The sequence below is a fragment of the Mytilus galloprovincialis genome, chromosome 10, assembly GCF_965363235.1.
Source record: "Mytilus galloprovincialis chromosome 10, xbMytGall1.hap1.1, whole genome shotgun sequence".
In the NCBI taxonomy this organism is placed as follows: domain Eukaryota; kingdom Metazoa; phylum Mollusca; class Bivalvia; order Mytilida; family Mytilidae; genus Mytilus; species Mytilus galloprovincialis.
In genome coordinates this window covers 30,083,649-30,099,951 of record NC_134847.1, presented here as the reverse complement: position 1 = coordinate 30,099,951, position 16,303 = coordinate 30,083,649, and the positions used below count along the sequence as shown (strand labels likewise).

The window sequence follows — 16,303 nt, the reverse complement described above, 5'->3', positions numbered from 1 at the left end:
GAAATGTATAGGAGGTAAGATAAATGTTTATATCTTTGTCCATATTCTTAGGTTGAACGGTTACACATCGTCAATTATAACACAATTAAAGTAGTATATGTTTTTCATACATTATAATCTTCATTAAAAAAAAATAATAATTAATTAATTTTACTTAAAACATTGTAAAATACAGCATTGAGCATATTCTAATAAAAATGCATTATCTTATAGTAAATTATATCAATGAAAGACAGTGTAGCTATTGATATTAATACAACTTTATTGAAAACATGTGAGTTTGTTTATAGAAACTCCAACAATGTTCCTTTTTATTAATCGCGAAATAAAATCGCACTTAACATGATCAAGCCTAATTGACAACTGTTGCTGAAACAAATACGGCCACCTTTGTCATACTTTGCTATTCATTTTTTTGATACATTTTTGTACTAGTGTTGTTCCAGAAAAGGCCTGTTTTTTTAACGTATGGGTCTAAATACACCACAAACAGCATTTTACAAACGAATAATGGTGAAAAAGTATATTTAAACACAACGCGTTTGACTAGCACGTCGAACAATTGACATTTTGAACCCTACTGAATGTCATTGGCGATTGCAAAAAAAACCAGATTTGTTAGTCTATCTTGTATGATTTTTAATTTTAGTTTCTTGTGTATAATTCGGAGTTTAGTATGACGTCCATTATCACTGTACTAGTATACATTTTTTTAAGGGACCAGTTGAAGAACGCCTACGGGTGCGGGAGTTTCTACCTACATTGAAGACCCATTGGTGGCCTTCGGCTGTTGTCTGCTCAATAGTCGGGTTGTTGTCGCTTTGACACATTCCTCATTTCCTTTCTCAATAATCTTATTATTAATTTATTACCAAACAGAAAAACAATAAACTTGCGGAAAGATGGTATACGATGGTATAATATAGATATATGGATCTATATATACAAGTCTAAATTGAAAACAACATTTAAACCTATGATTGCGTTGGATAAAACCGCAATTTTTATACGTGTGCATGTAACAAATTTTGTTGTAGAGGGGTCTAAATACAGCACAAACAACATTTTCCAAAAGACAAAAAACAATAAAAAAAATATATATGTTCTACAGTCTTACCGTCTTGCAACACACAACGGATCCCCAATCAATTCATGTTCACCGTGTTTAACAAAGACTGACATGTGATTTCATAAACAGTAGCCTTATGCATACTAGTCTATATGGCGATATTCATTTTTAGAATACAACTCCAATACATTTGCTATGCAAGAGAAGTCTGTGAAATGATTTTTATGAACACCGATGTTACAAGAATCAGATCATATATAGATGAATATATATGTGTAAGTAATGTGAACAAAATGAGATTGAAATATTCAACTTCCGACAAACAGCAGGTTTTTCGAAATCTTAATTTGTATCTGTTTTGTATTAAATCATGTATAAGTTATAGTTCTCCATACTAAAAGGACTTATATTTATTTTATTTCTCGTTTAATGCATTATTCAATATAAATGATAACCTGGTTTCAATACAAAATAAATAACCAAAATTTCTAAAACCAATCTACAGAATTAGATAAATTCAAGTGTAACACTAGTTTGAAAATATTAAAACCGGGTATTTGACAGTTCACGCATTTATTAATCATGTCAGAAAAATATGAGATGTAGGGTGTAATTATCATATGTTAAATTTTTAATATAATTATCAAGACGACAGGTGTCACATTTTCTCACTCTTCCGTAGAATCTAAGATCACCTTTGGTTGTTTGTTATGTTATGTTAGTGTTGTTTTTAGTTTAAGAATTGTTTTCATTCTTTATGGCCTTTTTGGCTTTTGGTTTTGCCTTTGTATTAAAGACCTACTTATTAACTTCTGCTTTCCTATTTAGATACCAACAAACTATTAAAAAAAAGTTATCAAGTGTAATTAGACTGAAAAAATGCCGTGAAATGTTAAAGTTGAACTGGAACTGCAATTATCTCAGTCCATCAACAATAAGTATCTCAACCACAATTCAAACGGTTAGATACGTCAAACTGGTTATTATTCAAGTAGCCTTAGCCGGCCTCTTATGATACCGATCAACACTTTATCAATGACCATAGAAGAATGTTTTATCGAATATTTCAACAAAAACCTCCTCGTTAGTCACGTTCGTCCATCTATTATTACACGGCCGACACTCGGCTAACCGAGAGATTGGTCGGTTAATCTATATTGAGTATGCGGCTATATCGGCAGTGGGTCTGTTAATCGGGTTGGCTATACGTCTGTTAAGAGTAAAACGCACAATTTAATGTTAAACTCGATCAAATATACAGATTTTTTGCATATTATAAGAATTAAATCAAAAAAAGAAAAGTGTCTGACAAAATGATATCTATCAAAGAACATTTTCCACCTTTAAAAACATTTCATAGTCTGCGCAGTTTTCAGTAAAAGTAAAAGGCGTCGCGCAAGTATGTAGATTTATGATTACACGCATAGCAATTTTTTAATAAAAGGCGAAACAAACAATTTTAGATATCATTTAAAAGACACAAAATACTACTTTGGTTCTTAAATATAAATTGACATTAGTAAATATTTCATAATTGTAATATAACGTGAGTAATACCACGTTTTAGTGAAAATTATGTGAATAAAGTCTGTTAATGGGTTGGACAATTGAAATTGTGTCAGTTAAGAGTTATTTAGCCACGAAAATAGTTGTGCTACCTTTATATTTTCCCATTGAAAATGTTAAAAATAAGATGTTCTTGAGTAAAAAAAAATATTGTAAGGGTTCCGCGGAACCCAGTGTCTCGCCTACTTTTGCTGTAAATCGAAGGCTCAACAAAAATGAGGAAAAAAATCAATAAAAATATTCCTCTTGATACTATCTTATGATTGTAAGAAGCTTCTGTCCAAGTTTAGTAAAAATTTAGGATAGTGAATGAATCTAATAAATGTTTTGAAAACTTTAACTGCAGACTGTATGTAATGTTAACTGGAAGAAAATCTAAGTCCATTTAAAAGTAAAATACAGAATAAATGGAGTAATCTTTTTACAATATTTACTTCTGGATACTATCTTATGATAATAAATCAGCTTCTGTCCAAGTTTGGTACAAACCCAGGATAGTTTAAGAAAGTTATTAAATTTTTAAAAACTTTAACCACAGAGTGAATGTAATGTTTCCCCGCAGAAAAACTAAGTCCATTCAAAAGTAAAATACGGAAAAAAATGGATTTACTTAATTACAAAATTTACTTCTCGATACTATCTTATGATCATAAACAAACTTCTGTCCATGTTTGGTACAAACTAAGGATAGTTTAAGAAAGTTATTAAAACTTTAAAAACTTTAACCACAGAGTGAATGTAATGTTTCCCCGCAGAACAAACTAAGTCCATGATTTATAAGTAAAATACGGAAAAAATGGAATTTTATTTTTACAAAATTTACTTCTGGATACTATCTTAATATGATCATAAACAAGCTTCTGTCCAAGGTTGTTAGAAATCCAGTATAGTTGAAGAAAGTTATTAAAATTTCAAAAACTTTAACCACAGAGTGAATATTTGTGGACGCCGCCGACGACGACGACACCGACGACGACGGAATGTAGTCTCGCTTTTTCGACTAAAGTCGAAGGCTCGACAAAAAATAATAATACGATGCAACACTATCCTTCCAGTAAAAGCATTTTTATTTTGACTTTCTTTGCATTTTACTCAAGAGTGTGTCACTTCAATATAGCGTGATCTGGGTTGGTCGCTGGAATATGCATGAATTTATTATTAACGATTTCAATCAGCCTTAATTTTTGGGTCTGCTCAAAGTAGCATGTTCTCAAATCCGATTGAACGTGTCTTTCTAATACAACACAGGGTACATATATAACGTGTTGTCGTTTTCATATGCACATGACATTTGTCACTGGGCGTTTAGGTGGTACCCAACACTACAGGGAGATAACTCTGTAAAGTCAGTGATACGTTTTAATTACGTTGTGTTGTAAAGGGAATAATAAGCTTCTCGAAGATCAAAATTGGTGTTTGTCAAACTGATATATAACCAGTTAATTTTTCTGACAAAACGCTGGTTCAAATTTTTTGAAATTTTTATATTTCTGTTAAAGGTTCAAATTAAGTACTTTGTCAAACTTTTATCAAAATTAAACGAACCACATTGATTTTAGTGAAAGTGTTCGGTACCACCTTAATCCTAATTCCTCAGCATCATCCAATTGTTTTTTTTTCTTGTATTACTTAATCATCTGTTGTTTACAAATCATTCTAAAGAAGTAAATGGAAAGGAGCGAATGCAGCTACATTTGGTTGTATTAAAATTTAATTCATTTTATTCCGTTTAGTTCCTTTTCTACATATGTGCAGAGGAGAACTGCAGGTGTCCACATGTAAACGTCAAGCATTTGTCACCAATATGAGTACATCGCAATCCGTTACTGTTTCAACACCCAGGGGGGTTTCATGTCTTTATTCTTAAACAATTTGTTTTCTTCTCTTTTTTAGCAATGCATCACTCTCTACTGTCCTTATCTTTTATTTTGTATTCTGTATTTCCATCCAGATTCTCGTGTATACCATGAGGGTACGGATTGGGGGATGTTGTTTATTTCTGTATTCTTTAAATGGTTATGTTACTTTTCTCTACATTTTATTTATCTTACCCATTATTCTTTCTCTATTCTTTATATTTAGGCATCCCAATATACTGATGTTTAGTTACATTACGACGTTAATCTCTGATTTATATACTGGTTACCAATGTAGATGACAAATTGGTGTCATTCATGACAATTAAACAGAGTCCACATGATATATGCGACCATTCTCGGATAAAATCAATTTTACTTTAATTTAACACTTTTTGAAACCATTTTTATCAATTTTCAATATCCATTGCCTACATTGTTATTGTTCATGTGTTTTGTTCCGTATATTTTATATTCCATTGCTCATGTTTTGTTTCCGTATATATTTTATGTTCCATTGCTCAAGTGTTGTTTCCGTATATTTTACCCGCTCGTCTTGAGCCTACCAAATGAACACACCATAAAGTAATAAAATTATACTTTTATTGTCATTCATAACTCTTAAAAGACTAATTAACAGACCGGGTTTTATACATCCGACCCATTAACAGACCAGGTTTTTAATAAAGATTGATTTATGTCACCAAAATACAGATTCTCGTGTAGATTTTTCACAAAATGATATCAATTTGGTGAACACTCATAATGTTTGTCTTTTTTCGATGTTCAAAATAGTGCATGCAAGTAAATTCAACCCAAGTGTCATTTTGTGTACATTTTGTGTGTGTAAAATGTGTATAAATTTACTGATGAGTAATTTGCCTTTTCATTTTATAGATCGTACATAGAAGCTAGAAAAATAATAATTACACCACTGGATTCAGTACATTGAATAGTTTTGTCAGACATAAATATTTTTTATGATAAACATATATTTAAAAGGTTATACAATGAAACATTCTGAGTTTACAATGATTTTCTCGATAACACCTGCTTAACAGACTTTAGCCAACCCGATTAACAGACCCACTGCCGATATAGCCGCATACTCAATATAGATTAACCGACCAATCTCTCGGTTAGCCGAGTGTCGGCCGTGTATTATGAATGTAAGAAGTAAATAGTTAACGAATACTCTCACATGAAATGCTGTGATTTTTTATAATTTATTTCGAACATATTTTTAAATTATCAATATCAGAGAATGAAACGTGTGTTAAATTAAGAAACTCTGTATTATGTTCCTCTAGACTTCATTGAAAAGAAGCAGGTATTGTCGCATCTAAATCAGCAGTATGGTGGTATGGAAAGCGATATGTATGTAGATATAAGCAGCATACAATTGGATAAAGGTAGGTAGTTTATTATTTGTTATATTGTCTTAACATATTAGATAAATACTTAGTCCATATGTTTGATCTCCTCTTTTTGCTGATTTTGGGAGAAATATCTTTACTTTTAATATACGAAATTTCAAGTAAAAAATTGATCCATTTCGTACAATTAAACAAATTTAAGTAATACTACACTAGTACGAGTTGGTTTACTCAGATCTTCAAACATCTTGCAATGAAAACCTAGTTCGTTAATAGGTGAATAAATCACGATCTTTTAACAAGTAATTTTAGAATACAAAGGGATTCCAGATGCTAATTGTAATTATAAAATGTTCTGATAATGATATGTTCGTATTTTCCAGTCGAAAAGCCGAGTCAAACAAGCTTTAGGTAAATGTGAAGTTTGAAAGTGGAAACACTCTGAACGAAGTTTAGATTATTCTAAAAATATCAGAGTGATCAATGCGTATATCGGGCAAAGCTTGTTTTATAGTCTTATATTTTATAGTATCATTTGCAACTCTAATATGTATTTATCCAATATATTGTAGGCCATGCTTCAGCTTTCATCGCATTATATGAGGTAAGATAGACTGTCTGATATTTATTGACTTCTTATGTTAGTCTCATCCTTTTTTGACAGGTTCTTGACACAGGTCTAGTAGGATTCTAGAGACGAAAAAACATTTCAAGCAACAACACAAAAACAAATGACCCTCCAGAAACAACAGCAAACTATCAACGATGATAAAATCTGTTAAAACCGCAAAACAGAAACAAATACTAACGATAACGACCAACATGTTTTACAGGAAGCCGAACATTGTACACACCAATTTGATGAGATCGTAGGAGACAATACACACTTTAATGAACTATTTTTACATTTCAAAGTAGTGGATTGATTATTTATACACTTGAAATATAATATCTTTGTACCTTTTTAAAATATTATTGAAAAAATAGGTAATCTGATACGAACCCACATATGTGTGATATGATATATCTATGTGAAAGGACATATATCTCCTTCCCTCTCATTTGATATCAAGTTTATTTCTTTAATATTTTTAATATTCCATAAGACTGTTCATGCAGAAAAAAACCTTTTTGGACAAATAATATTTACAAATTGTGTTTTCTTTTTAAATTTTAGAGTGAATCAGAGTCAGACACACCTGTCACCGAAGTTCAATATTCAAGCAATGGAATTTGTGTAAAGAATGGAATTACTTTTATGCAATCTGAGTATGTTTTTAAAAGAAATACAAAGGCAAATCAAGAAGTAAAATTCTTTCTTCTTGGAAATGATGATAATCAGTTATACACACGTGCTGCCTTAACTAAATTTCAAAATTATGAAATATCAACGATGGACTTTAAGATAGTAAGGTTTTTAAGAAAAGATTTTCATGACATCTTTGAGGTTTTTGAGACTCTGGAGCCGTACCAAGGCAAAATGAATGACCTGATACAAATTATGGAACAGTTCGAGTTGGAAACCTCTCAGCAGATACATTTTGAGGTTCCATTGCAACCTTCAATTGCATCCCTTTCTGCTAATAAATGGACAGATAAGGTTAGCTCACAGGCCGCCAAAAGAATTGAAAGAGCAGATTTTACTTCTTTTGCAGAAAATAGAACTAAATCAGTGGGAAATACATCAATAGATAAAACAAACACTGCTATGTTAAAAAAAGCAACTCGAATTAGTCAAATCCCACCAAAGACAGAATCGTCGGAGAAAAAGCCTAGTACGAAAGAGTTAGCTTTAGATTCGGACATCAGAGAATCAATTTCGAAATCAAGAAATGTTTTACCCACACACCGAACAACTGATCCAATGTTCATATCTAGAACAAAAATGGTGGATGCTAAAGTGAAAAAGACTTCCAAATATAAAGCTCCAAAATTGAACATCTTTACAACATTAGATGATGACAAAACTAGTATATCAACTGTTCTGAGAGACGAAACCGTGAGACAGGCTATCTACGGTTGGTTTAATAATGAAACGAAAATACAGTTTCAAAGACCATCTATACCTTGGCCTTCTATGCATCCATTATTACCATATAAACTGAGGTACCTAGACGAAGGCCTTGTAGATACTCCTGTAGTTAAAACAAGTTCCTCTCCAAATGACTCAACAGATGAAACTGAATAGATGTATAACTTTTAAATTAGTTTATACAGTTTTGTATAGCTTAATATACTACACAAAACGTACTGTTAATGCTCAAGTATTTAATGTTATTGTTGACATTATTTATAATATGCTTTAGCTTTGTATCGAAGAGATAAACATGGTAGAACCATCGTTGAACAGTTGCTTTCTGTTTTATAACAATTATTATTAGTAGTTCAGAGCGTTTTCAAGAGCATTATATAACACTAGAATTAACTATATATTATGTTAAAAATATACATAAATTCGTACATACACAAAACTGCAAAGAAAAAGTATACTTTAAAAGCAAACAACTTCAACAGTCTTATATACAGTTCTGACTCTAAAACCTTAACTAAAGTGGCTAAACAAATGGATTAAAGAAGTATGAATGAATTAGTAAAAATCAAAATAATTATTGTCTGAACTAAAAATCATAAATGTTTTTGGATAAAAATAAAATACGGAAAAAGAGGTGGGTGATACCATGGCGACTATCAAAAATCTTCAGTCGGGAGAAACTGACAATGCCTTAGTAAAAATAATAAAAGTTACAAAAAAGACAAACACGTCTACAAAACTCTATTATATATAGATAATTTTCAAACATTCATCCTACCGGAACCCAAGATTAACTACCTGTTATATCATGTACATGTCTTATTATAATTGTTCATTTTGCTTGTAAAAGTTCATTTGAAGGATTGAAAAAGATTTTAATAGTTTTAGATCGATGCAAAAAATGATGAACGTCTATATGTGCACCATCACCCAAGTAATAACCAGTTATAAGATTTATTGGGTGATAAAAAATATCAGTTGCTGAGTTTTATTTTAATATCTATGGAAAAGTGTCAATAAAAAAAGAACCAAATTATCACAAATTTTTCGATCTGTCAAATGATTATTAAGTTAATGAATCATCTGATACATGTATAGTGCAACAGCGTATCCCGCATTGTAACAACGATACACTCCAAGACTAAGTAGTGCGGAACGTACCAATTAGTACGATTTCCAATAAGATCGGGTTTAACAGATATAGAAAGATGTGGTGTGAGTGCCAATGAGACAACTCTCCATCCAAATAACAATTAATAAAAGTAAACCATTATAGGTCAATGTATGGCTTCAGCACGTAGCCTTGGCTCACACCTAACAACAAGCTATAAAGGGCCCCACAATTATTAATGTCAAACCATCCAAACGGGAAAACCAACGGTCTAATTTATATAAAAAAAACCAGTCTAATCTAATCTATATAACAAACAACGGTTTATATATCACTTGCAGTGTAAAGAATCGATAATGATGTGTCAAAAGAACCCACGTTTGGGGTAGCCAATACATAAAATTAAGACATAATCCTACGACATAATCCTACGACAGTCCAATGTCGAGTGATTTGATGGACCACCTGATTTTCAATCAATTTCCAATTAAAGGTCTGAAATCTGTAAAAACAAAATAATAATAAAATAAACAAAAGCACAATACGACAACCTATGAATCACAAACTACTGACTTTGGTCAGGCACATACAGAATTATGCCTTGGTAAACTTATTTACTGTTGCAAAATACTACTCTGAACAAGGGTGCAACACTACAAAGTAAAACCAAACTATGAAAATCAGTGGAAAAGGGCTTAACTCATCAGAACGTTTCAAGGCACAAGTAAAACCTAACAAAAGAACAAAAAATCCTTAACATCCAGATCTGAGAGTACTCACAGTTACCGAATCCTAGTTAAAAGACAATAAATTAACAACAAATAAAAAATTATGTGTTTAAGACCAAAATATCAACCATTACACATTCAAAATCCAAAGAATTAACTATATATCATGACGTAAGTCAGAGAAAATCATTGTTTACTGTAACGACTTAACTTTTTCACACACACCAGTATACAAAACAAATCATACAAAACACGAGCCACAAACCCCTGCAAAATTCGCAGGTCATCTCAGTAGGTTCGGCAAATTATGCAGATTCTGCTCTCTGTGAGACATCCGTCGTATTGAATTGCGTGTGTATGACAAACATGTGGATACGCAGGTCCTATTCGTGGAAATAGAACGATATTGTGGTAAAGACAGTTAAAATGAAAACAACACGTCATAAATGTTTAATGTCTGAAGTGTATTGAAACATCTCTTTAATCATCTTAGAAAAAGATATTCCATATTGATGATATTGCATGAACGGTCACCTAAATGTAACTGGTGATCAAACGTTTTAGGGGACGATTTTGACATATAATCCTGGTACAAAACACGAGCCACAAACATAATTATGTCCATAGATAATAAAATAAAACTCAGCAAAATTTAGTTTGTTACCCCGATTTTGTTTTTTGTCCATGGATTTATGAGTTTTGAACAGCGGTATACTACTGTTGCCTTTATTGAAGAATTGGTTAAATAGCTTCCTTGTGAGCAGCAATTCTCTTTGAAGGAGTAAAAGATCACAATAAGGCTGAACTCGTCTGTTTTGTCTAAAACATATGTTTACAATTGACATATATTGTTAATTTCTAGATGTAAGTTAATAGTTATCAAAGGTACCAGGATTATATGTCAAAATATGGGGAAGGTTTAATAATTGTAACTGTTGTTTCAAGTTAGGTTGGTAAGAAACGTTCAACATTATCACCTAACTCTGAACTATTTAATGAGAGGATGTCCACTATACATCATCAAGTGACGTTAAAGGATACAGATATCTTCTTTTTATTTTTCCTCAGAAGCTTCTGTATTAAACTATCCTTGTATGAATAATGGAACAACTAGTCAAGAAGAGGAACACTGTTTGTTTTTACGGTAATGTCGATTGTTTGTTGAAAAACGCAACTTCTAAACATAACAAATACTAGAACACATCCGCGATATCGCGGGTCCGTGATTGAATTAAAATATCTAATTTTGAGTAAGCCTTATTTTTGCCTGCATTTTAAGTATTGGTATTCTCATCTATTAAAGTCATGCTGATTGTAAGATGGACACTTTTCTCTGCATTCAAATCTTTCTGTTTGAACCCGTCGACCTGGAACATATCAATTATTGGTAATATTAACTATTTGGAAAACAAAATAGTCTAGAACGGAGTAATTTAAAATCAACAGAATTGTTTTTTTTATGTCGGTTAACAAATTGGAAACTGTACCAACGCCTTATGTTACGTCTACATTTTGGTATTTGCATTGTGATTTTATAAACTCATTATGATTAGAATACGACAATAGGAAACAATTTGACAATGATTGAATTCAGTAGTGCCTACTCTGTGATTATGAACCGTGTATATATCAAATCCTAAATACACCGTTTTGTGGTGCGCCTGACAGATGCTGAACGTACAGATAAGATGATAGGTTACATGTGACCTAGTATGACATGACTATAAAAAGAAATCGCATCGGAAAGTTCCGGAACTTATCAAGTTGTCTAATTTCTTATTGTTTGAAACAGTAATCTGTGTAAAAGGGTAACATTTTCAGTATATCCTATCACGTATATATACCCTTATAAAATTTTGACATGTAGCTTTCTTCGATTATACGTTTATTAGGTAAACAAAAAAAAAGGTCTTTAGATTAAGTAGTATAGATTTTGTCATTCAAAAAATCAAGCATCTTTAAAATGGAAAAAAAATGTGTTAGATTCAGAGTGATTTTGTAATCCCTAGTAATTCTAGCAATAGTAACAGCATGAAACTAAAAAAAAAACATATATGAACCACTATCTTACAAAAGGCTTCGTTTTATACATGTTAAACATGTGATTATTTATATATAGATTGTTTTCAAATTTCGAATTCTGAAGTGACATTATCGTCCATCCACATGACCCACTTAATATTTGAAACGAACTGTTACATACATTATAAGATATATGATTTGCTTTTGATCCCTTACGAACCCATTTAGGGTAGAGTTAAATTCAAATGGGGGTTTGGCCGAAGTCTAAATCTCCTATGTTTCTTAGGGTGTAAGTAGTGAACCGTTTAACGAATTTATCGCACATGGGACTTTTCCTGCCGTGTTATGTAGAAAAATAAACAACTACAACAACATCAATAGATGACGTCATCATTTACAGTAGATGTGATGTCATGAACACCTTTAAAAATTTTCTTTCCCACTATGTTAATATGGGTCACCATGTGACGGCGTTTAACCAATCACAACGTCATGATTTACCCGCGGTGCATTTGTATATTTACTGTTGACACTGATCAAACGGTAGTATGGTGAAGTCTGGTCGGGTATCCCTAAAACAGAATCATTTTATTGCGAACCCAATTGAACCTTTCCATAGATTCACCTGATAGTTACCTGTCCATTTAAACTTTTGGCAGTTATATTGTCCCATTGAACAAATACAACAGGTATTGTTCTTTGTATAGTTTATTGACCAGGACCTTTAAATTTCTTCGAAGAGAAATCTATCACTCAATGATTAATCTACCAGAGTAAAGAGTTTAATCATTGTTCTAAAAAGGCCAAAAAATATTTATATCACCAAATGAATTTCGTAGTGGTTTATTAATATGAAAATTAATAACAATAACATAATACTTATACATGATCAATAGCAATCAGCTCGAGTGCAAAACGTTTAAAGTTTTCAATTAAATTGTTGTTTGAAAAAGGTGAAATACGTTTTTAAAATAAGTCAGAGACTTCAATGGTGTTCGAAAACAAAATTTGTACATTGTAATTGTTTTTTTTTCCTTGCACATTTAAACAAATTCGAATCGTATTTATTAATTACCACTCTTTGCATTAGGTGGTATACTACTTTAACATTTCATTGCTTATAAGAATAACCATATGAATTAAATTGCGAAGTTAGTATAAGCAATAAGCACAAGCATAACGATAATGAGAACTGTCAGAGTCTGGACTGACAAAGAAATTCGATATTTTGCAAAAGAAGGGTAAGCCTTTTTTTTTTATTTTCTCGAGTCGCCCTTTCTATGGTTACACACTACTGTAAAGCTGCTTAAAATGGCTTTATCTTTCTGTTCGATTATAAAATAATAAAATAATACTTAGTCAAGTTAGAACAGAATTACACAAGTGCAACCTGATATATATATACTTATTCTGACTTTAACCCTCTGATGTCTTGCTTTTTGTAAGGTTCGTCTCGCGCACTCTTTAGTTTTTGCTGAAGTGTTGTGTTGACATCTTATGTAAAATAAAATAAAAAAATCAAAGGTGCTACGAACTATGTTTTATCTTCTTGCCATGGTGTTGTGAATTTTGTTCTTCAAATTACTGTTTGTAATGTCCAATTGGTATGTTTAACCCTTTTCTATTGCACAAATCGATGTATCAAAAAAAGAGAAATTTACTTTCAATGGGTCTTTGCCTATATGAGTTTGATGTCGGCTAATGACGTCAAAATAAGGACGTTCGGTTTAATATGTCGTGAATGAAGAACCTACAGCCTTTTTCAGTATAACGATTTCCAAAGAATTGTTGAGATGACAAGCTATTAGCATATTCAAATCCATTACCTTTCATACCAATATAATTAAGATATGCATTTGGTCAATGGTCATAGCAACTTCCTATTGGTTTCATTTAGTTTGTTTTCTTGTTTATATCCCTGAGAAATTTGCCACTAGTATGCGACGATCTCTGAATTTTAAATACCAACATGTTTTGGAAAACAAATAGCACATTTAAATGGTTTCATCATATTATTACAGAAAGAAAGAGATATTACTTAACTTTGGTTAGTTTTTATTTTATTTTTTGCTTGTAAAATAAAAGTTGAATGGTGAGTTATTTTAAGTGGTACAACGTTAAATGAAAATAATCAATGAATGTTATTGTCCTGTGATAAATTTAAGAACACACAATCTGAAAACGTGATTTGATACAATATAATTTAGAAATAATTCATGGGGGCTTGAATATATCGTGATTTTACCACGGGTTGGCCCTTTATGACACATATTTTACCCTGAGCGATAGCGGTTTCACAAGCGTGTATTTTCCCGTAAAACGCTTATATTCTTACTTCATCGTTCTATGACGTCGGGAAGCTCATTCATAAAATAAGCATATGACGTGGGAGTACCATCGGAACAGCCCAGGAAATATATTCATATTTTACCACGGGTGTGTACTCAAAGCGTTTGCAGGACGTCATGTTAGAATTTAACACAGAAATCATTTTTTTAACAAAAACGTACCGGTATTTTATTTGATCCAATATATTTGTCAATGCCATTCACTGGTAAGGGAGATTTTTTTTATAATATGTTAGTCCGAAGAAACGATACTTAAAAAAGGACACGAACATGAATAAGACAGTTCAACCGCTACGTTAATTTCAATATATTGGACAATTAAAATGAAAGACTGTCCTGTACTATGACGTCCATTGAAAATGATCATAGTTAACAATTCACTTTACAATAAACACTAAACAGAAGTTTGATGTTTTAGCAATAAAATGAACAGTCTTAAGTTTCAAATTAATAAAATGAAATACTATTATTTACTTTTAAATGTACATTATACAATTTTAGATTCAATGCATTTTATTTATAACACAATTAACTAAACTATAATTACACTTTGAAATGTATTTTATAAATGATAAAAAGGCTATAAGTTGATTCATTCATGTTTCATTTTATATCTATAGGTTGTACTTTGTAAATACAGCTGTTTCTCAAAATACGCCTCTTTTGGGGAGATCTTGAATATTCATAGAAAATTAATTTTGTTTACATACTGGTTCCCATGCTCTCTGTGTTCCATCTCACAGAAACATAACTTGGGAATGTACCAGTACATTTACATGTATATTGTTACATTGAAATCCGTGGTAACCTTTCATTCGAGGTAGGGGTAGTTAAGAAAATTAGTATTAGTTTTAACTCTGAGAAGTTCAGGGCATATATACACGTTGAAAATATGCCGCACAGCCCTATATTTTGACCTTTCAATTCTAGGATAAGATTTTTTTCAAAACTTCATATTAAAAGTGGTACAGTTTAAGCCGTAAAAGGAGTTAATATGGGAAATTGCATTGTCAATATTTACAGAAATGCAACCTCTTTAACATTTACAGAGTGGTTCTTGGTGTGTGTTTCACCATATTGGTAACATTGAATATACACATACAGATATGTTTGTTGATTTTTTTGATATTTTTTTACCTTAAAAGAGCATTCACGAAAATTTATAACACCTACAACTCATTTGAGTTTGAGTCATTGATTAAATAATCTAAATAGGGTAAAGTGCATCATGAAATCATACATATTGCTTATACAGAATTGCGAGTAAGTACAATCACGCATTGATATAAAATACATTTTTATTGAAATACAATATTTCAAATATGCACTACGGAAAAGACGATTCGGAACATAACTTATAACTAAAACAAAAAATACTACACATATAGGGTTCGTTATAAAAGGGATGCATGGGGACACAAGTAGGGGGTTTGTTAAAACGGCATTCATGGAGAAACAATTAGGGATTGTGTTCCGTCAAGTATTGTTTATATATCATGTAACATTAGAATGCATGAACGACATACAACAAACTTTGCTGCTCGTTCTACGTAAGATTCTCGGTACATTAATACGAACTAGATTAATATTAAATTCCACTAGTGTAAAAAAGATCATTAAACAAATTTGATAATCATAAGCTTGTCAAAAGAAATGGAGAACATCACTTAGTATAAATATGCTTGCTCAAGTGCTACTCCCCTTTGGCATAACTTTTTTGCAATTCAACAAAAGAAAATACCGAGGCAGTGGCAGTCATTTTTCTTTCCCAAACAATAATTGGAAAAATAAAATACGACACTAATTTAATAGATTATAGAGTTTCAGGTTCGGTCGTTGTCGTTTGAATATGTTGATGTGGTTGACGTGAAGGACGTGAAGGACATAATTTGACTAAGAATACTTTATTTTACTAATTGTGACTAAGGTGGAGATTTGTCACATTGACACTCATATTACATCTTCTTATACATGTATTTATATAGTATTTTACTATTTCATCAATACTAGTAGTTACTGTATTCTCCAAAATATATGTTTACTCGATATAAATTTGATATTTGTAAAAACCTGTTAATCAAGATTTATAACTATTTCATCTTTAACACAGGCTAAATAACAGATACATTGATTTGTGCTCACCTGACCAGTGTTTTTTTCTACTTGCATGCTAGTATCTTTCCGCTTTTAAGGTT

The 16,303-nt window shown here is 31.5% G+C and overlaps 1 long non-coding RNA gene across 1 annotated transcript; it reads left to right on the top strand.

Annotated features, from left to right (window-relative positions):
- The first annotated feature begins 5,656 nt into the window (after nucleotides 1-5,656).
- On the top strand, nucleotides 5,657-8,822 carry LOC143049087 (uncharacterized). The gene is made up of 3 exons (XR_012970052.1): nucleotides 5,657-5,903; nucleotides 6,440-6,471; nucleotides 7,045-8,822. It is a non-coding gene; the product is annotated as an uncharacterized LOC143049087 (long non-coding RNA).
- Nucleotides 8,823-16,303: the final 7,481 nt, after the last annotated feature.